A 24,452-nucleotide genomic window follows, 5' to 3' on the forward strand; every position below is an offset into this window, starting at 1 on the left:
GAAGCATAACCGTGAGGCAGACTTCAACTATATATCAGAGTGTATGAGGCAGTCCGAGATAAACAAGTGTCTGGCTCGCCTTGAAGAGGAGGAGAGAGAAAAAGTTCTAGCCTCCCCTAAAATCTCTTTAGCTACGGCCATCAATGGCGCAGACGAAGAAATTGGGGCCTCCGTCGACCAGCAAATTCCTCAAGATCCTCTTGCTTCATAACTCTTTTTGTTTTTTTATTTAAATTTGTATTTTGGGACACACAGACCTCGGTTCGTAGTGTCAAGACAATTTTTTTTTTCTGCACGGGCAGCTTTTCCTTTTAACTAACAATTACATCCGAGCAGAAACTGCTTGCGGTGTAAAGGATTTCTCTTTTGATATTATAATATTTGCATTTTATTCTAACATATGTTCGCAAGACCGAACTTAGCATAGCACTTTGTTTTGATTCAACAAAATTTTGAAAAATACTCTAAGTACCGTAGTATGCTTTCACTTATTTTGCTCATGTGTTTACATATACTTGTCGATATGCTTTGCTTACTAGCTACCTTATATGCCCCCCAAGTGATTGAGGAATTTTAGGTCCTCGATCACTTTCCTTGACCAAGACCTGTTCGAACATTACTGCTCGTAATAGAGATTTATAAAAAATGATAATATAACAAAACAACACACGTGATGAGCAAATACTTGTAATAAATACAATAATTGGCAAGATTGACTGGTTGTGCACAGTCCCTTTTATTTATCGTAATAAATGGAAAATCGTGTCTGTACGAGTGATCAAAAATTTGATCTTAAACTTATAAGCGATCAGTCACATGATTGACTAACCCTTGTTCATAAACTTGTAAAAAGTAAAATTAATACAAGTCAATTATTTAAGAAGAATTGTTTATTGGTAGTACTTGCGCAGGTGTTCTCCATTCCAATAGCGAGGAATGAGATCTCCATTTAAGTGAGGCAAGTTTATTAGTGCCTGCTTAAAGGACTTCTTCAATTTGGTATGGCCATTCCCAGTTAGGTCCAATGTAACACCCTGGATAGCCAAGATCGTTACACTGTGTGTTTATAAAGGTGCAAGACTTGCTAATCAAGTCATTTAGTTGGAAGCATGTTACTGAAACTATAATTGAACTAGGGTTAAAAGGTTTTGGTCGCAAAAGTTACATTCCATATAATCAAACACTTTGTACATGGGATCCCAAAAGTAATTACGTTTAAGAGACATTTTACAAAATTTCAGGATAAAAGTACAGTTACTAGCCACTCTAAGGGCAAAACAGACATTTAGGCTTTTCCCATCCTCTACCACTCCTCGGCCGTGGCGGCCGATCAGCTGACTATGTACATTCAGCCCAAAGCTCTCCAACTCAAGACTGGTCCACTTTTCCCTTGCCTTTAACTGCACCACGTAGCACTCGTGAGCCAAGGCCCAATAAGAAAACACAATAATAGATCATAATCAACAATCAAACAATCAGATAACTCGTACAGTATAACCATATACTCAACAATCCAAACCATTCACATAACCAGGCATTCAGCATACTAAACACATCAATTCACATTAATAACCAATTCACATTAATAACCAATTCACATATAATAACATCATCCCATTGACTCCGGCCCGCTTAAACCGAGCTCAGTGAATATTAAGTTGTCCTCAGCTACCAGTGGCCGAGCTGTGCCCTATGCGCAAATATTGATTCCAGGACTCTTAGGTCGTTTATCATATGTCTCATGGCATAATACCATCTATGAAATCATACATATATAGGGAGCTCCTAGTCCCATCATTAACACATAACCGGGTGTAGTTTCTTACCTTCAGGTTCCGATAGCTTGATTAGTGAAACCGACCCTCAAGCACGATCCCGTTCGAGCCCTAGCGTACACCTAGTAACAACCATAAATTAATATCATCACCAAACTTCAATTCCAAAACCTAGCCTCGGGACCAATCCCGAGCCCTCGGGAAGCTCTAATTCCACCAAACGGGGTGGTGGAACCAAACCCCGAGCCCCTGGGCAAAAACCCTAAGAAATAACCCAAAAACCCTCTTCTGGAAACAGGGTAGCGCTACAACGCTACAAAGAGGGCGCTATAGCGCCAAAAAGCTCCAAGACCACTAGGCCTAGCATTGTAGCGCCCAAAGGCTAGCGCTACAGCGCTAGTCACAGCACAGCCAAACCCTGGTTTTCTTCCTTCGATTTTCCCCGAGCCAAACCTCTACAAAATCCTTCCAAGCTTCAACCAAACACCAAAACAAGCCTACCATCATCTATAACTCACCCCATATGACCCTACCATATGAAACTTAAGCACATGCACCCCAAAATAAATAAAATGCCATGATTGAGCTTGAAGCTCAAACTTAACAAAACACCAGAATTTCATAATTTTAAAGCTACAATTTAATACCTTTGATGAAGAATTTTGACCTAGGTTATCTCTTGTATCCTTTCAGCCTCAACTCCACTTCCTCAAGCTTATCCCCCTTGATTCCATCCAAAACTCAAGTTTAGAAAACCATTTCAGCTAAAACCAGAAACTTAAGAAAAGAGCCTTAAAACTTACCTCAATTGGACTGAATTCCAGTAGGACCTCCTAGTTTCACTAAGAACCTCAAGTGCTGAACTTGACCTAATCCACCTCTGAACCACAGCTCCAAGAATTCACAAGAAATGGTGCAAGAAGAATAATAAACCGAGAGAGAGAATAAAGGTAACTTAGGAGTTGTGTTTTCCTCTCTTTTCTTTGTCTCTTTCCCTTTTTCTTTCAGCTTCTAACATTCTCTAAACATTCCACTGAGTGTATAAACGTTGAATATGACTTATCCTATTATTAACCAAATGACCATATTTCCCTCCCAATAAATCCTAAACATTTAAGTCATTCTAAGGGCATTTTGGTCATTACTCCCAATTCCCGCTAATTCCTCGAGTGTTCCTAACAATTACCGCTTAAATCCCAACACCTAACTAATCACCAATTATATTCATCAATGTCAAATAGTCTCCACTATATTTCCTAAATTCCCATAAATACCCCCAGACTCACCCTGAGCCGGGTATAAATCCCCACTGTGACTTTTCTGCTAAACTGCTCACTAGGATCGCCTTGAGTCACAAGCTGCAGATATATCCACATAATAATGTGGTCTCAACAATTTATCACAATTAATTACATTTATGCCCTCAACGGGCCAAAATTACGAATATGCCCTTGTAACCTAATCAGGGCCTACATACATACTAGTACACATAGTCATGCATCATATTTATCCAAATAATCATATAATCATGCTTAACACATCATCATGCATTTAATCATTTAAATCACACATAATCCAGTTATGCCCCCCCCCCCAGCACACTAATCAAGGCCCTTAAGCCTTATTAGTAATTTTGGGTCGTTACAACTATCCCCTCCTAATGAGAATTTCGTCCTCAAAATTTACCTGAATATCTCGGTATACTGATTCCGCATCGCTGACTCAAGTTCCCAAGTCGCCTCCTCGACCCTACTATTCCTCCATAATACTTTAACCAGAGGAATCATCTTATTCCGTAGAACTTTATCCTTCTGATCCAAAATTTGAACCGGTTGCTCAACATAAGACAGATATGTCTGCAATTCCAGATCTTCATACTTTAACACATGTGTCGTATCTGAGATGTACTTCCGGAGCATAGAAACATGGAACACATCATGGACTCCCGACAATGATGGTGGCAACGCTAACCTGTAAGCCACCTAATCGATCCTTTCCAGGATCTCAAAAGGTCCGATGAACCTAGGGCTCAGCTTGCCCTTCTTCCCAAATCTCCTCACCCTTCGCAGTGGTGAAACTCGAAGAAACACGTGGTCCCCAACCTGGAACTCCACGTCTCTACGCTTAGGATCAGCGTAGCTCTTCTATCTGCTCTGTGAAGCGAGCATCCTAGCTTGGATCTTCTCAATAGCTTCATTCATCTTCTGAACCATGTCCGGCCCCAAATACTTCCTCTCACCCATCTCAGCCCAATGAATGGGTGACCTACATCTCCTTCCATATAACATCTCATAGGGAGCCACTCCAATCGTTGATTGGTAACTATTGTTATATGAAAACTCAATCAATGGAAGATACTTACTCCAAGATCCCTCAAAATTGATCACACACACCCTGAGCATATCCTCCAATACCTGAATCGTCCTCTCAGACTGTCCATCAGTCTGAGGATGAAAGGCCGTGCTGAACTTCAGCTAAGTTCCCATAGCTTTCTGCAGACTACCCCAAAACTTGGATGTAAAGATAGGATCTCGGTCTGACACAATAGACTTAGGAACCCCATGGAGACGTATGATCTCCCTCACATATAACTCTGCATACTGATCCACTGTATTCGTCGACCTCACTGGAAGAAAATGAGCCGACTTGGTGTATCTGTCCACTATCACCCACATTGAGCCATGAAGTCCTACTGTCCTGGGTAAACCTCCCACAAATCCATCGTAATATCCTCCCATTTGCACTCGGGAATACCCAAAGGCTGAAGCAACCCTGCTAGTCGTCGATGCTCAGCTTTCACCTGCTGACAGGTTAAACATCTGGTCACGTACTCCACTACATCCTTCTTCATCCCGGGCCACCAATATAACGTCCGTAGGTCCTAATACATCTTCGGGGTACCCGGATGAAGTGAGTACGGCGTAGTATGCGACTCATCCAATATCTCTCATCTGATCCCCACATCAACTGGGACACAAATCCGCCCCTGATACCGTAGCAAACCAACCTTAGAAGTAGAATAGTCCTTAGCTACCCCTGCTAAGACATTCTCCCTAACCTCCTGTAATTGAGCGTCTACCAACTGACCTTCTTTAATCTGCTCTAGTAGGGTCGACTGTAGAGTAATATTGGCCAACCAGCCCGCCACCAATTCTATTCCTACTCTGGCCATCTCATCAGCTAACTCTCTCGAGATCTAGGTGGAACTGTACAACTGCCTCGGGCCCCTCCGGCTCAACGCATCCGCCACTACATTGGCTTTCCCCGGATGGTAAAGAATATCACAGTCATAGTCTTTTACCAACTCTAGCCAACATCTCTGCCTCATGTTCATGTCCTTCTGTGTGAAGAAGTACTTCATGTTCAGGTCCTTCTGTGTGAAGAAGTACTTCAAACTCTTGTGATCGGTGTATATCTCGCACTTTTCCCCATATAGGTAGTGCCGCCAAACCTTCAGTGTAAATATCACCGCTGCTAACTCCAAATCATGGGTAGGATACCGCTGCTCATACTCCTTCAGCTGTCGTGACGCATAAGCTATAACCTTCTCGTTCTGCATCAACACATAGCCCAAACCCAACCTAGATGCATCATAGTAAACAACAAACTTCCTTTCCTCCGAAGGAAGACTTAACACAGGTGCAGTAATCAGTTGCGGCTTCAATTCTTGAAAGTTGTTCTCTCACTTATCTGACCAGATGAACTTCAAATTCTTTCGTGTCAATTCTACCATCGGTGCCACTATCTTCGAGAAGCCTTCCACAAACCGCCTGTAGTAACCTACCAAACCGAGAAAATCCGAACCTCCAAGGCGTTCCTTGGCCTTGGCCAATCCCTAACCACCTCCACCTTAGATGGATCCACCTTAATCCCATCCGCTCCAACAATATGTCCAAGAAATGTCACTTTTTGTAGCCAAAACTCGCATTTCTTAAACTTGGCGTACAACTGGTGCTCTCTCAACCTCTGTAGAACCTGTCGAAGATGAAACTTGTGCTCTACCTCTGCCCGAGTACAGTAAGATTTTGTCGATGAAGACAATAACGAACTGATCCAAAAAGTCCTTGAACATCTTGTTCATTAGGTCCATGAAGGTTGCTGGGGCATTGGTCAAACCAAATAACATGACCAGAAACTCATAGTGCCCATACCGCGTTCGGAAGGCCATCTTCGGAATATCCTCATCCTTGATCCTCAACTGGTGATAACCAGATCGAAGATCAATCTTTGAGAACACCATCTTACCCTGCAGCTGATCGAACAAGTCGTCAATCCTTGGTAGTGGATACTTATTCTTGATAGTCAACTTGTTCAATTCCCTGTAGTCTATACACATTCTCAAAGTCCCATCCTTCTTCCTCACAAAAAAAACTGGAGCACCCCATGGCGAGTAACTAGGCCTGATGAACCCCAAATCCAGAAGCTCCTGTAACTGTATCTTCAACTCCTTCAGTTTTGCTGGTGTCATTCTATATGGTGCTCTTGACACTGGCTCTGTCCCTAGTGCCAACTCAATGACGAACTGAATCTCCCTGTGCAGTGGCAGCCCTGGTAAGTCCTCAGGGAATACATCTAAGAATTCACAAACCAATCTAGTCTCTCCAGGCCATGCTAGCAGTTCTCTTGTGGTTTCTACCACACTACCTAGGAAACCTATACACCCTCCCTGTAATAGGTCCCCTAGCTCTTAGCGCTGAAATCATAGGTATGCGGGGTCCACATACCGCTCCCACGAAGACAAAGGGATCATCTCCCTCTGGCTCAAACGTCACCATCTTCTTTCTACAGTCAATAGTATCCCCATATCTGACAGCCAATCCATTCCTAGAATCATATCGAAGCCCTCCATATCTAGCTCAATCAAATCTACTGAAAGTTCTCTACCGTCAACTATCACTGGCAGTGCTCTAATCCATCTCCTAGAAACTACCAGTTCCCCTGTAGGCAATATAGTCCCAAACCCCGCAGTACGATACTCACTAGGTCTACATAATCTATCAATCACCTTACTAGAAGCAAAGGAATGTGTAGCACCAGAGTCAATCAATACGGTAAAAGGAAATCCAGCACTAAAAAGCTGACCTGTCACTACCGAGGAACTAGCCTCGGCCTCTGCCTGCGTCAAGGTGAACACTCGAGCTGGAGTCAAGCTATCCACCTTCCCTTCATCTGCTTTCTTCACTGTCAGGCAGTCTTTCTTGAGGTGTCCTACCACCCCGCACACATAACAGGCCTTAGCCCGACATTCGCCCGGATGGCGTCTTCTGCACCTCGTGCACTCAAGATAGCTTCTCCATGAATCATCGCCTCCCTCACGGCCACCTTGAGTACCCCGACCTCTCCTATCAGGACCAGGAGCAGTCGAAGTATCAGGGGTCTTCCTCTTCAGATCACTGGGGCCTCCGCCCCTACCAGACCCAGAATATGAAGGCACCACCCTGCGGCCTTCCCATCTTACTGCACTCTCCCTCTAGATCTTATTCTCCGCTTCCTCAGCGGTAAGAGCCTTCTCCACAGCCTGGGCATAAGTTGTCCCCCCAGGAACTGTTGTAATCCTTACATCTCGGGCCATCATAGCATTAAGCCCTCTGATAAATTTGTCCTGCCTAGATGCATCAGTAGGCACAAGATCTAGTGCGAACTTCGCAAGTCTGTCAAACTTCAGGGCATATTCTATAACTGTCATGCTGCCCTGAACTAGCCCCACAAACTCATATACCTTCGCTGCCCTGATGGCAACATTGTAATACTTCTAACTGAATAATTCCTTGAATCCTTCCCAAGTCAATGTAGTAACATCTCTGGTCTATGATGTCACTTCCCACTAGATGCGGGCATCCTCTCTCAGCATATATTTGGCACAAGCCACTCTGTCATGTCCTTCTATCCTCATGAAATCCAAGATAGTAGTAATCATAGTCATCCACTGTTCGCCCTTCAGTGGATCAAGTCCTCCCTCAAAGATTGGGGCCTGCTGCTTCCTAAATTTCTCATACAACGGCTCCTATCTATTCCCAGCCTCTACTGGCTGTACAACTGGTACCACTGCAGGTGGTACAAAAGGGGCAGCACTCCCTGATGGAGCCTGCTGTCGCAGAATTTGGATCTGCTCGTCCTGGCTCTGTAGCCGTGCTTTCATGTCTGCCATAAGTTGCTGCCAGTTCTCAGGGACTGGCGGAGGAGTCTGGCCCTGGTCATCATCTCTAGTCTCAGACCTGGTGTCGGCTAGTCGCGTAGATTTCCTTGGTGCATAGTTATCCAAGTTAATCTGCAATCAATGACTCGGCAATCAGACTATGATGACAGGGTAATAATCCTTCCATGATCCACCATTGGAACTCAAACATTCACAAACAATCAAGATATAACAGTTTATCCAAGTATTCATCCATATATTCATTCACATGCATAGAAATGCTTATAAGCATGCCTCAATATCATCACACAATAGTCAAACAGGCCCTATCAATATCCCATGCTTCCTATTATCATACAGATATCAGCATTCATTCCTTTTTAATCATTTAAGCATATAATCATGTATACACAATTACCAAACCCTGAGTAGAGCTTGTCTTTTGCGGCGAATGTACATGTCTAGCCAGTCTTCAAGAACCCTTAAACATAGGACACTCTGATACCAAGTTGTAATGCCCTCGATAGCTAAGACCGTTACACTGTGTGTTTATAAAGGTGCAAGACTTTCTAATCAAGTCATTTAGTTGGAAACGTGTTACTGAAACTATAATTGAACTAGGGTTAAAAGGATTTGGTCACAAAAGTTACATTTCATATAATTAAACACTTTGTACATGGGATCCCAAAAGTAATAACGTTTAAGAGACAGTTTACAAAATTTTAGGATAAAAATACAGTTCCTAGCCACTCTAACGGCAAAACAGACATTTAGGCTTTTCCCGTCCTGTAATACTCTTCAGCCGTGGCGGCCATTAGCTGACTATGTACATTCAGCCCAAAGCTCTCCAACTCAAGACTGGTCCACTTTGCCCTTGCCTTTCCCTGCACCACGTAGCACCCGTGAGCCAAGACCCAGCAAAAAAACACAATAACAGATCATAATCAACAATCAAACAATTAGATAACTCGTACAGTATAACCATATACTCAACAATCCAAACCATTCACATAACCAGGCATTCATCATATTAAGCTCATCAATTCACATTAGTAACCAATTCACATATAATAACCAGGGTCGACACCCTTAGGTCACATCCCCTAATCATCCCACTGACTCCAACCCGCTTAAACCGAGCTCAGTGAATATTAAGCTAATCTCAGCTACCAGTGGTCGAGTCGCGCCCTATGCGCAAATATTGATTCCGGCATTCTTAGGCCGTTTATCATATGTCCCATGGCATAATACCATCTATGACATCATACATATATAGGGAGCTCTTAGTCCCATCATTAACACATAACTGGGTGTAGTTTCTTACCTTTAGGTTCTGATAGCTTAATTAGTGAAACCAACCCTCAAGCACGATCCAATCCGAGCCCTAGCGTACACCTAGTCACAACCATAAATTAATATCATCATCAAACTTCAATTCCAAAACCTAGCCTCGGGACTAATCCCGAGCCCTCGGGAAGCTCTAATTCCACCAGAGCCCCCGGGAAAAAACCCTAAGAAATAACCCAAAAACCCTCTTCTGGAAAAAGGGTAGCGCTACAACGCTACAAAGAGGGCGCTATAGCACCAAAAGCAGAGCCAAAAAGCACCCAAACCACTAGGCCTAGCGCTGTAGCGCCCAAAGGCTAGTGCTACAGCGCTAGTCTCAGCACAGCCAAACCCTGGTTTTCTTCCTTCGATTTTCCCCGAGCCAAACCTCTACAAAATCCTTCCAAACTTCAAACAAACACCAAAACAAGCCTATCATAATCTATAACTCACCCCATATGACCCAACCATATGGAACTTAAGCACATGCACCCCAAAATGAAGAAAATGACATGATTGAGCTTGAAGCTCAAACTCAACAAAACACCAAAATTTTAGAATTTTAAAGCTACAATTTAATACCTTTGATGAAGAATTTTGACCTAGGTTATCTCTTGTATCCTTTCAGCTGCAAGCCCTCCACTTCCTCAAGCTTATCCCCCTTGATTCCATCCAAAACTCAAGTTTAGAAAACCATTTCAGCTAAAATCAGAAACTTAAGAAAAGAACCTTAAAACTTACCTCAATTGGACTGAATTCCAGTAGGACCTCCTAGTTTCACCAAGAACCTCAAGTGTTAAACTTGACCTAATCCTCCTCTGAACCATAGCTCCAAGAATTCACAAGAAATGGTGCAAGAAGAATAATAAACCGAGAGAGAGAATAAAGGTAACTTAGGAATTCTGTTTTCCTCTCTTTTCTTTGTCTCTTTCCCTTTTTCTTTCAGCTTCTAACATTCTCTAAACATTCCACTGAGTGTATAAAGGTTGAATATGACTTATCCTATTATTAACCAAATGACCATATTGCCCTCCCAATAAATCCTAAACCTTTAAGTCATTCTAAGGGCATTTTGGTCATTACTCCCAATTCCCGCTAATTCCTTGAGTGTTCCTAACAATTACCGCTTAAATCCCGACACCTAACTAATCACCAATTATATTCATCAATGTCAAATAGTCTCCACTATATTTCCTAAATTCCCATAAATACCCCCAGACTCACCCTGAGCCGGGTATAAATCCCCGCTGTGACTTTTCTGCTAAACCGCTCACTATGATCGCCTTGAATCACAAGCTGCAGATATATCCACATAATAATGTGGTCTCAACAATTTATCACAATGAATTACATTTATGCCCTCAACGGACCAAAATTACTAATATGCCCTTGTAACCTAATCAGGGCCTACATGCATACTAGTACACATAGTCATGCATCACATTTATCCAAGTAATCATATAAGCATGCTTAGCACATCATCATCCATTTAATCATTTAAATCACACATAATCCAGTTATGCCCCCCCAGCACACTAATCAAGGCCCTTAAGCCTTATTAGTAATTCTGGGTCGTTACATCCAAGCACTCCAGCAGCTTGATCGCGAGTGTTAAGAAAAACTCTTGTAAGTACCAGATCTCCCACATTAAACTTTCTTTCACATACTTTAGAGTTGAAATACCGGGCGACATTTTGCCGGTAAGCTGCTACTCGAAGTTGGGCTTGCTCGCGCCTTTCGTCGACCAAATCCAAAGATTCCATCAATAATTGACTACTGGAGACTTGATCGTATGCCATCCTTCGATGCGATGGCTGATCTAATTCAACAGGAAACATAGCTTCATATCCATAAGCCAAGGAAAATAGAGTATGACCTGTTTCTGTTCGATGGGATGTTCTATACGACCAGAGAACTTTAGGCAACTGCTCTGGCCATGCCCCCTTCACCTTTTCAAGCCTTTTCTTCAGAGTATCCTTTAGTGTCTTGTTGATAGCCTCAACTTGTCCATTTGCTTGTGGATGAGCTACTGAAGAAAAGCTTTTGATAAACCCACGCCATTCACAAAAATTCATGAAAAAATCACTATCAAACTGTGTGTCGTTGTCTGAGACAATTTTTCTTGGCAATCCAAACACACTATGTTCTTAACCACAAAATCCAGCACTTTTTTCGTTGTTATGGTTGCAAGTGGCTCAGCTTCGGCCCACTTCGTTAAGAATTCAACAGCAAGCACAACATACTTGACGTTGCCTTTTCCTGTGGGCAAAGACCCAATCAAATTTATTCCCCACACTGCGAATGGCCACGACCTTTGCATCTGCTTCAGCTCATTAGGGGATGCTCGCAAAATCTTGGAGAATCTTTGACACTTCGAACAAAATCCACAGAGTCTTCATTCATTGTTGGCCAGAAGTATCCTTGCCTTAGGATCTTTTTTGATAAACTCTGCCCCCCAGCGTGATCCCCGCAGAAACCTTCATGGACTTCTCGCATTAATTCTTTGGTCTTTTCTTTTGAAACACACCTTAGGAGTGGCATTTAGTACCCCCTTCTGTATAGAATTCTGTCGACCAGGATAAACCGAGCAGATTGCCTCTGGAGGGCTCTTGATTTGTTCCTATCTATTGGCAGTACTCCATGCGTCAAGTACTCAATGAAGGGTGCCATCCATGTGTCTGCTGCCTGAATTACTAGAGAGGTTTCTTCTACTTTGATGCTTGGTGCAGTCAGCCGTTCAACAGACACTATATTCAAGGTGTCAGCATCCTTTGCACTTGCTAATTTGGCCAAAGCATCAACATTTGAGTTCTAGTCGCGAGGTACTTGTTGGAGAGTATATTTTTCAAATAGCGCGAGCAAATCCTTTTCTTTGTTCAAGTAAGCAACCATCTTCTGACCCCGGGCTTGATAATCTCTAGTAATTTGATTAACCACCAACTGGGAGTCACTATAGATTTCAAGTGACTTTATGTTCATGTCCCTGGCTAATCTTAACCCTGCGAGCAGCGCTTCGTACTCGGCTTTGTTATTGGATGCTGTGAAGTCAAATCTGATTGCGCAGTGGAATCGATGTCCTTCAGGCGTTACCAAAATCACACCTGCTCCAGCGTGGTGCTCGTTAGAAGAGCCATCTGTGAACAACTTCCAAGAGGGAGTTCGGCTATGAGGCTCAGGCTCTTCTATCTGTTCATTGTCTGGAAGCCCAGTGAGCTCTGCGACAAAGTCTGTTAGTGCTTGTCCCTTTACTGCTGCTCGTGGCGAATAAGAAATATCAAACTATCCAAGCTCAACCGCCCTTTTCAATAATCAACCAACGACTTCTGGTTTCTACAGGACTTGCCGTAGGGGCTGGTTAGTGAGTACTGCAATGGGGTGATCTTGGAAGTATGTGTAACGCCCTAGTACCCCAAGACTGTTACAGTGAACGTTGAACCGTGAATTTAACTCGCTACCTGAGTTCTTTGGTTAAAAACGTGCTTCTAGGTGTTATTAATAGGTTAAGGTGGAAAACCAATCAAAATGGAAAGGATATATTTTATTTTAAACATAAAACTATTCATGGGCCCATCAAAACATTTACAAATTATTTACAACTCAAAATGGTCATTAAAGTTTAAATTTACAACCCGCCGACCAAAGCGGCAAAAATAGGGTAAACCCCCTAGTTCCTCTAAGAACTCCTTGGCCGTGGTGGTCGAGCGGCCGCATATGTACACAGCACCTCCTAAGCTCTCCACTCAAGGTTGGGTGAGCTTATCTTTCCCTTTACCTGCACCACATAGCACCCATGAGCCAAAGCCCAGCAAGAAAACACAATATTGCATGAATATAATATCAACAGTGATCGTAATAATCATTCAGGACTTTCAGTTGTAAAAGTCACTAAAGTGGGTTCCGTTCCCATTAGCCATGTGACGATAGGGTCACCTGGGCTTTACAAATAAGTGATCCTTTCACTATCTTATCAAGATATGTGTTTGATGAACTAGTCACCAACATAACCTACCGCATGACTATAGAGTCACAACCATGGGATTTTGCTCCCTAGCCACGTGACAAACAGTCACCTAGGCCTTTGGCCCTGGCTCTAAGTAACTAGTCTTAGACTAGTCAAGCGCTTATAATTTTCATCGACCTTAGGGTCGGTCCCGAATTAATGCTCCTAGAGTCATTCAACGCTGATATCGATTAGATATAATCTTTAATCGGCTCTGCGTTCTTGACGCTTATGCTGTTTCTGACTCTCAGGTCAGTAATACGCGACCAGTGCCGATTCTGAATAGTTGGTCCCATACACAAGTAAGCAAGATTTGCTAAGCATTTCATATGCGATCAATGTTCACATTTAATAACCAACATGCCTCAACAACAACCACGCATGTCATATACACAGGGTGTAATTTTCTTACCTCTGATTCGAGCGAGAATGAGTAAAAGAACGACCCTTGAGAACGATCTAACTTTTAGTCCTTTAACGGTCACCTAGTCATAACCAAATATGGGATTCCATCAATAAAATGAATAACAAAGGTTCCTGAACCAAGATCTAGCCTTCGGGACATCGAACCCCACTAAACTGGGTAGTAGGAACGATCCCAAGGCCTCAAATTGAGTTCCCATGATCAAAACATCCATTTGGCCTCAAAAACCCTCATGAGTCGCGGCCCCAAAACTTTGAGCCGGCCCCTAGCCAAACCAGGAGCACGCGCCGTGGTGCCCCTTACCTAGTGCCGCGGCCCCCAGCACGCACAAACTTCACCTCCTACAGCATCGAGCTTGGGCCGCGACGCCCAAGAACAAGGTCGCGGCCCCCACCTAGGAACCTACCATAACTCCGTTTTTCCACATTCTAAACCATCCAAAAACATACCTAAACATCTCCAAATCCAAAAATCAAAGTTCCCAAACTTCCCAATGATCCAAAATCATCAAATCCTAAGGCTCAAACGAATCAAAAACTCATCGATACACAAAATCCAAATCAAAGCTTAGAAACTCTAAAACTCAAAACTTAAAGCTTGAATTACCTTTGATTGGGTTGTTTCTCACTAAATCCTTTGATCAAGAAGCTTCTAATCTTTCCTAGGATCGCTATGCCTCAATCCTCGCGTGATTCTGACTCCTAAAACTCAAGATTTCTTCAAAATTGCAACGAATGGTCACAAAGGTTAACGGGAGAGAGAGAAAGTGTTTTTAACGTACGGTTCTTTCTGCAGACTACTTCAGGCTTAAGTAACCTCAAATAAAACCTAATGCTTGGGGTCCCAAAAACACCCTCGGGGAAAAAATAGTCAAAACTCCCAGAATTTCCTCTTGATTTCAATAACTCCCAATATATCATCACATAAACATTCTCATTATCCAATATCCCAATAATTGACCCCGTTATGACAAAACCGCTAATTTGCAACATAGGACCGTCTCATGCCGAATAGCTCGAATATATCCCCATAATAATGGGATCTCATCCATAAATCACAATATGCATCAAAATACACAAATATGCCCTCAACGGGCCAAATTACCAAAATACCCTAATAATCAAATGTGGACCCACATGCATGCATTTAACATCATATTATAATATAATTCACATAAACATGTATATAATCATTTAATGGCATAATTAAACAATTATGGCCCTCCCCGCCAACTAATCCAGCCATTAACCCGCATTAGGGATTTTTGGGCATTATAGTATGGTCGCAGCTTTCTGGAGGCTAAAATCAAGCAGTAGGCTAATTTCTCAATGGGTGGATACCGCAGTTCTGCCCCTATTAGCCTTTTGCTTATATAATATACAACTTTTTGCACATGTTCCTCCTCTCGTACTAAGACAGCACTAGCAGCATATTCTGTGACCGCCAAATAGATGAACAAAGTTTCTTTTTCAACTGGCTTAGATAGGATCGGTGGCTGCAACATATGAGACTTTAGAGCCTGGAAAGCCTACTCACACTCTTCCGTCCACTTGAATTTTTTATTGCCCCTAAGTAGATTGAAAAATGGGACACACTTGTCTGTGGATTTAGAAATAAATCTACTTAGAGCGGCAATTCTCTCGGTTAAACTTTGAACATCTTTTATCTTTGTTGGCGATTTCATATCGATCAGGGCTTTGATCTTTTCAGGATTAGCCTCGATACCTCGTGAGTTTACTATAAATCCCAAAAACTTCCCTGATCCAACTCCGAAGGAAAACTTAAGGGGATTTAGCTTCATCTAATATTTATTCAAGACGTTGAAGCACTCTTGCAAGTCCCCAATGTGTTCTTCTGCCTTCTTCAACTTAACCAGCATATCATCAACATACACCTTCATGTTTACACCGATCAGCTCTTTAAACATGTGATTGACCAATCACTGGTAAGTCGCAGCAACGTTTTTCAAATCGAAAGGCATTACTTTGTAACAGTAAAGTCCTGTATCGGTCCAAAAGCTAGTGTGATCCTCATCAGGTGGGTGCATACTGATCTAATTATATCTAGAGTACACATCCATGAATGATAGGATCTCGTGCCCTGTAGCGGTATCGACCAGCTGGTCGATTCTGGGGAGCGGGAAACAATCTTTAGGGCAAGCTTTCTTAAGGTCTGTGAAATCTACGCATGTGCTCCATTTGCCATTTGGCTTGGGAACTAGTACGGGATTAGAGACCCATGATGGATAAAATGCTACCCTGATGAATCCATTCTCCTTCAGCTTCTCGACTTCTTCCATTAGAGCCTTAGATATGTCTTTGTCGAGCAGCCTTCTTTTCTGTTGTACTGGTGAAAAACTTTTATCTATGTTCAAGACATGGCTGATAATTGACGGGTCAATTCCAACCATATCTTTATGCGACCAGGAAAAGACTTCCTGGTTCTTCTTCAAAATTCCACCAACTTTTGTTTTGTTGTTATCTCTATATTTTTACTGACTTTCACAACCCTGGTCGGATTTGCCTCATCGAGCTGGACCTCTTTAAGGTCCTCGACTGGTCCTACTTCCTCATCACAATCCCCAAAGTGAGGATCTAAATCCCTATCCTCACTTTGGGCAACACCCTATTTGGTGACGCGTTCACCTGATTGGGCTTGTATTTCATTGGCCAACTGCAACTCTTTTCCGGTGACTTCCCTCGATCCAACCCTCTTTGCCTTAGTAATCGAGGAATTATAGCATTCCCTTGCTTCTCACTAGTTTCCCAACATGCATCCTACCCCTGCGTCAATTGGGAACTTCATGGAAAGGTGTCAGACCAAGGTTACAATTCCAATCACACATTGTACGCGGAAGGGCAATCAACTACTATAAAAGTCGTGAGTAATGTCCTGTTCGTAGGTGCAGTTCCTGCTGTAACCAACAGCCTAATAGACCCTGTTGGTGCGAGCCCTTCGCCAGAAAAACCATAAATGGTTTGGTTGCATGGCTCCAGGTCCTTCACTGACAACTTCATTCTTTCCAGTGAAGACTTGTATAAGATGTTTACTATGCTCCCTGTGTCAACTAACACCCTCTTAACCATCATGTTGGCTATCTGGACGTCCATGACCAGAGGGTCCGAATGAGGGAATCAGACATGCTGAGCATCAAGCTCAGAGAAAGTTATTAGCTCTTCCTCTGTTCGAGCTTTTTTGGGAGTTCGCTCCTCCACATTCAGCATTTTGATGTCCTGGTCGTGGCGTAAGGTCCGAGCATATTGCTCCCTTGCCTTCCCATTATCTCCTGCAAGGTGTGGGCTGCCACAGATGGTTAGCAATGTACCTGCCACAGGAGCTGGCTATAAAGGTGGCGAGCGTTGGCGTACAGGCGCCTGCTTGTTGCCTCCTTGGGCCTCTCATTAAGAACCTCCAGTGGCTCGCACGTATCAACTCAAGTGTCCTTGTTTGATGAGGAAATCAATCTCATCTTTCAACTGGTTATACTCATTAGTGTCATGACCATAGTCATTGTGGAAACGACAAAACTTCGTTGTATCTCTCTTGGAGATATCCTTCCTTATAGGCGCTGGTCGCTTGTAAGAGACATTGGAGCTGGTCGCCTGGTATACCTCCGCTCTGCTTTCAACAATGGTCGTATAGTTGGTGAACCTTGGCTCGTACCTGTTGCCCTTAGGGCGCTTGTTCTCGGATGTCGATGGCTCATCATTAGCCCTCTTTCCACCATTTTTACGGCTCCCGTTGGCGGCTTTAGCAGGGTCTTCCTTTGGTCCCTTGTCTTTCATAGGTGACTTCCCTTCGTTGACAATTGCCTCTTCGAGCTTAATGTACCAGTCTGCTCGATCAAGGAATTCCTGGGTACTCTTCACCCCATTCTTCCTTAAACTGTTCCACAAGGGAGAGTGGCGCCTCACTCCAGCAGTAAGGGCCATCATTTTCCCTTCATCACCAACTGTTTTAGCTCTAGTTGATGCTCGCATAAAATGTTGGACATACTCCTTTAAGGATTCTCCCTCCTTCTGGCGTATCTCGACCAGCTAGTATGCTTCAGTTAGGTGCACTCGACCAGCATAGAATTGCCCATAGAATTCCTTCATGAACATCTCCCATGACACTATGCTAGTAGGAGGGAATTTAAAAAACCACTCCTGAGCGGTGTCAGATAGGGTGGCCGGAAAGATTCTGCAGCGAGCATCATCTGACACCTTCTGGATGTCCATCTGTATCTCGAACTTATTCACGTGAGATACTGGGTCCCCATATCCATCAAAGATGGGCAATACTAGCATCTTGAATTTGATGGGGGTTTCTACCACGACTATTCTTTGTATGAATGGAGTGCCTCTTCTCCGATCATACTCGATGTGGGATGTCCGGCTCCCCACCAGCTGCTGGACGCCCTGGTTTAGTGCATCGATCTGAGCTTGCACGGCGTCTGGGATCGTTGGGGCGACTAGTGCCGGAGGAGCATACTCATCGTGCCTTTCGCGCCTATCATTGAGCACATCCCTCAAGTCATCATCTCTGCGCCTTTGCTCGCTAGCGCCCAACCGATCAAAAATGTTAGGTTGCCTAGGCTGCCCCCCAGCGTTTTGGCTCGCATTCCCTTGGCCAGAATCAACTTCATCATAGTCATGGCCATCCCTGAAATGCGACTGACTGTGGCGCGATCAACTAGTCGCACTATTCCCTCCTCTTGCTGGCATCTCCCGAGCACTAGAAGGAGGCTTGCGTTGGTCGGTGGGCCCCTGGGCATTATTATGTCATGGGGGGCCCCTGACCGCAGAGCCTGATTTAGCATGCCTTCTGTTAGCAGAAGAGCGTTGTCCCCTGCTCGGAGGATTTGGTTCCTCAGCAGTTTGGCATCTAGGACTTCGGGGAAGCTGCCCAACCCTACTCTGCCTTTGATGGTGGGGATTATCATGACCAGCACGAGAAGGTGGCTGCTACTCAAGATTTTGGAATGGAATATCCTGTTGAGCAGTAGGATGTTGCTCCGGCCTCTGAGGGCTTGCCGGCTGAAGTGGAGGGCTTGGGTCTAGGCCTTGTTGTGGTGGTGCACTTGGTGGCTGATCTAGCTGAGAAGTTGGCGCAAGTCGTCCCCATGCCAACTGGATGCCTACCTCCAGGGCGACGATGGCATCTCTTTATCGGCGGTCCATGTCAGTCTGCCTCTCATTCAACTCTTGACGTTGATGGTCAATTTCCCTTTGTTGCAACGCCATCGTCTCAGCCACATTCTCCTGATTGGCCCTCAGATTGCCCAACTCCTCTTGCAACACACTCAGTATTGTCCTCAAGGTCTCAGAATCCATCTCCTCCTCCTCAAAATCCAATTGTGGTTCATCTTCGGCCACATTTGGTGGAGGAGGTTGGGTGGATGCAGCACCAGAAGTCTGTCCCGCCTTTCTGGATGTTTTTGCCTTTTGATTTCTTTGGAAGTCTCGAATTCGAACACTCTCAATGAGAGCACCAAAATGTTGACCCTCGATTTAGTCAACGACATGGAGTTAGATAAATGATATAAAATGAGATGAAAATAAGAAAAAATTCAAATGGAAAAGTAAACGACACAAACGATTTATAGTGGTTCGGCCCCAATTGGATGGTAATGACCTACGTCCACATAGTGTTCTTATTGATGTAGGATCCCAACACTGTGATCAATGAACTAAGGGTTCACGAGTTTCACCAGCTTTAGGATGATTACAATTTCGGTGAATAGTAACACTATAACCTTCTCTCTGAATTCTCCCCCTCCAAAAGTCCCCTCCCTTGAGCCTTTTGATTCTTATTTATAGGCTTCAGGAAAGTTACATGGGCCAATGGGCCTTAATTACAATTATGACTTGCGTATCTTAGTAATAATAGAAATTACAAGATTGCATGAATAAAGGAAATAAATGGATGTCTACGACCAGGCTGGTCGCACATAAGTATGATGCTTGATAAACCAACAGTCTTCTGGTCGATGGCCAAGCAGGATACACTTACTAAAAATAGCCACGTGCCTCCCACGTGTAGACTAACCCTGCCACGTCATCAGAGGCCGTTTTTGGGTAAACAAATGCATGAAGCGGTACTGTATAACAAAATTATACCAAGCTAAAAAAACATCACATTTTTATTCTAGTATTCTTTGGATTCCCAAAAATGCCCCTATCATAAATTTCCCTATCTTTTTCTCCCATTGTCTTCTCCCTCTCTATCTCTCACATTTTCACTCTATATCTCTCAAGCTCTCGTACACAAAAAAAATAAGGCAGCTTAATCTATACAAATTTTCGAACTTGGATTTCAAGGCAAGTTGTGAATCCTTTCACGGAAAGGACTTCGTTTTGGATTTCGGATAAAAATCGTATAGGTAAGTATATATTTGTTATATGTAGTAAGGAAACTTGTTTATCAACATTGATTTTGCTATTTCAAACAGATTTGTGTATGCCTTCATGTTTTATTGTAATTTTTCACTGTCAGAATGGATTTTCGTTCCTTTCTTGGTGTTTTTTCTGGGTTTTTTGTCTGCCTCGATAGGACTCGACGATCCTCGATGGACCTCGATAAACCCCTCATATGTTTATATTATTTGTCTACCTCGATATGCCTCGATGAGACTCGATGGTCCTCGATGGACCTCGATAGAGGCATAGAACTTAATTTATGTAGTGTACGCCTCGATGGGACTTGATTGGACTTTATGGGACTCGATGGATTGACCTCGATAGTTTGATAGTTTGACCTCGATAGGTTGACCTCGATATGAATCGATTTTTTGCTGTTTGATGTTATAGTAATAATTTTTTACCTATTTTTTTGTTTTTTGATACAAATTCGTCTGTTTCCATATTTGTTGCATTCAATGGTGTTTGGGAATTGGAAAATAAGGATTGGATTTTCAGGGATGCTGAAAATCAAGTTTTGCCTTTGGAGAAGGGTGTGACGTATGAGCAACTGCTTGACATTCTGTTCGATGAGCTTGAAGTGGATAAATGTGTGCATGACTTGAAAATTGAGGTCCCGTACACATGCCTATCACAATCCGTCAAACCTACCGTTATAAAAAATGATAGGCATGTGCGTGCATTCATTGGGTTAGCATCGAAATCTGTAGAGAAGCTGATTCCTCTATGTGTGACATTGATTAAGAAGGGAGGTATAAAAAATACATCGGCCTCTCCCAGCGTTAATAAAGAAGTTTGATTTGAAGAGAACATTTCTCCTCCATGTCATGGTTTCAAAGGAACTCAAAGTGAGGTTGGAACATTTGTTCCCGAGACAAATCCAGACGTCATAATCCATGATGATATCCCGGTTAGAGATCCGCCATATTTGCATGACACGGCGGAGTACGATCCCTATGGCTATGATCCTTATATCAATGATGATCCTGTTGTTGATGCAACAGATCTTGGTTGGTCAGATATTAGGGCAGATTTGCCAACACAGAGTTAAGATGTTATGGTAGCTGAGGAGCGCAGAATAGAAGATCGACAAACACCTCGGACCAACAGTAGTCGTCCAGGTCCAAGTGGAACAAATGATAGTATTAGATGGAGTTCTCCATTGGACTTAGGTGAAGATCGTAGAACATGGAGTGCTCCCATGTTCACCAAAGAGGATATAGAGGCCTCACATCAACATCATTCCTCAACTAGCAAAGTTTCAGGAGAATTGCACCTTGGCAAGTTCTTTCAGAACAAGCTTGAATTGAAAACCAAAGCATCCATATTTGCGATGCAGAATAATTTTGAGTTTATGGTGAGGAAATCTGGGACTGATGTGTGGTACATTACCTGCAAGGATCTTGATTATGGTTGGAGATTGAGGGGTAAGAAAAAAATGCGATCTGAAATGTTTGAGATTACTGTATACAATGAGTACACACTTGCTCACAAGAAATTCGAGATAAGGACCACCATCAAGCATCACCGTGGGTTGTTGGGCACCTAATCAAGAGGAAATTTGCTACTGATGGTACTCGGTACATGGAAAACAACATAAGGGAGGACATGAAGCACCATTTTGGGGTCGAAAAGAGCTATGAGAAGGCGTTGAGATGCAGAGAAGAGGCTTTTATGTATGTCAGAGGGACACCTGAGGAATCATACTCCAAGTTACCTAGATACCTGTGTCATTTGGAGCATAAGAACCCAGATACAATTACTGGTTTTGTAGCAGAAGATGGTCGTTTCTTATACTGCTTATTTTCCCTCGGTGTTTCTAGGCGTGGTTTCTAGTACTGTTGTCCTGTAATTTGTGTGGATGGCACATTCTTAAAGAATAAGTATGGCAGCCACATGCTCTATGTTGTTGCATTGGATGCAAACAACTAGTTGTTTCCAATTGTGTTTGCATTGGTGGACAGTGAGAACCATAACTCTTGGACTTATTTCATGAGAAATTGAAGGAAGCAATAGGGGGCGTTGAGAACCTTGCTTTTTGTATTGGATAGGCATAAAATCATTAATCATGCTTTGGAGCTTGTGTTCCCAGATGCCTATCACGGTGCATGTTACCATCACATCTGTATGAATGTGGTGGCAAAATTCAAAACTGACCACTGTCAAGACATCATGGGGTGTGCAGCGTACGCATTTCGAAGAACAGAATTTCACAAGTTCTTTGACAAGATTAAGGTAATTTATTCGCCCATTGCTCAATATCTTAAGGGAATTGGTTTTGAAAGGTGGAGTAACGCTTATTTTCCTCGTAACCGATACAATATCATGACGAGTAACTACGCAGAAAGCTTTAACAATAAAACCAAGGAGGCAAGGAGCTTTCCAATTGCCACTTTTCTTGAATTCATAAGATTCACTCTTCAGTCTTGGTTTGTAGATAGACGTGAAAGAGCTGCAAAAGCAACAACTGTGTTATCACCTGAGATGGAAAATGATTTGAAGAAAATAGGTGATAAAGAAATTTTTCTGGATGTCCAAGTCCTTGGTCGTCATGAATTTCTTGTGGTCGATGGTAATGGTGATGGTAATCATGCTCTTGTTGCATGTTCCAAACCATTGTGATACCCTGTGTACATGCTTTTTCTCCAACCAGAAAAAGAAGCATAAACATTTACTCATTATGTTCCCCTTACTATAGAATCGAGGAATTGAAGGACACTTATAAAGATATTATTTACCCTGTTGGGAACGAGGATGAATGGGTAATCCCTGATCACATCAGAGATACGGTTGTCGGCGTCCCCATTGAGAAAACCCCTGTAGGAAGGCATACCCAAAACGGGTATGTTTTAAATATTTATAACTCGCAAGCGCACGGATCGTATATGAAATATAGCGTTCGTGTAAGCACGAGATCGAACCCAAAGGAGTTGTCTAAAATAAAAAATAAAACTAGTTTAAACCAAAATTAATAAATTCTAACCTAGCTCCAAAGATTGATGAGAATTTTGTATAATGAAAATAAAATAAAAGATAATAATAAAGATATTAAAGATAATATATATAACTCAATTAATAATTTTAAACAAGATAGTAAAATAAAGATTATTAAGATAATAGAATCCACAAAATATAAGTTCAATAATATTTAAAAGTACATTGATTCCCAAGTTTTAGTAATAGTAGAAATTAATCAAATCATCACTTATTCAAATTAGATATTCTATTTAAGCACAAGTTTTTATAAAAATATAGGATCTATCTTCACTTTTAAAAATTATAATTTCAAAGCATTTAGTGTAAATCAATTTAATGAAATAACAAATAAATCAATGAACATTATTTATAAGGCAAAACATAATATTTTTGTTCTAAGCATTGGATGTGTACAATTTAATGACACATCTTACACAAAGAATATTATGTTTTTGCACTAATGAAGAACAAAGTGTAAATATGTGCTAACAATCCAAAATACATGATATTTAAGATGAAAGAAGATATTTGAACAAGAAAAATCCATAAACTTTGTTGCACAAAATGGAAAATCAACATACAAAATAAACACTATCTAGTTGCATATTGTTTCATCATCACCTTAATAATCTTAAAAAGATTAGAAACTCATAACTAAAATAGCAAATACAAACTAAAAATTACAAACATAAATAGGAAAATTTGGAGGAGAAACGCACAAATTTTTCCTCTAAAAACTCATAGGAAAAATGACCAAAAAGAAGAAAAAGATTAAGAGAATTGAGAGGTTTTGAAAGTGTAGAACTTGTGGTATGGTAACCCTCTCTCAAAATTAACTACTCCCAAATGGTCTTGAAAATTCCCTATTTATAGCCAAAATGAGAGTATTAAAATAATTAATTTAAATTAATTATAATATGGCAAATATGGGTAAATTGTAGGTTGTAATGATATTTTTTGGGTAAAATGTGTAGAAAGTAGGGTAAAAATGTGGCATTTTTAGACAAAGGGGACAAAGGTACATTGTTGGGCTCAAGACACAAAGGGAGCTGGCTGGAACCGTGGGCTGGCTGGGCAGAGTTCAGTTGAGGCGTGGTGGAGCTTCGGGAGTGCCAGGAGCTGTTTTGGGCCTGGGCCCGTGGAGCTTTGGGTGTTGGGAGCTTGAGGAGGCGTGGCTGGGTTTTGTGTTGGGCCGAAAGTTGGCTGGAGGGAGAGCTTTGAGGAGGCACGACTGGGGCACGTGAAGGTGGCAGCAGGTGCGCGAATGGAGGTTGTTGGATTGCTGGCTGGTGATGCAAACGGGCCATTGGTGGGAAGGTTGGCCCAATCGTGGCTTGCTGCTAGGAGCTGAACCGAATGGCTGGGAGAGGATGAAGGGAACAACTAGGTTGGAGGAGAGATCGTGGGCTTCAGC

The sequence above is a fragment of the Humulus lupulus genome, chromosome 4 (assembly GCF_963169125.1).
Source record: "Humulus lupulus chromosome 4, drHumLupu1.1, whole genome shotgun sequence".
Taxonomy (NCBI): domain Eukaryota; kingdom Viridiplantae; phylum Streptophyta; class Magnoliopsida; order Rosales; family Cannabaceae; genus Humulus; species Humulus lupulus.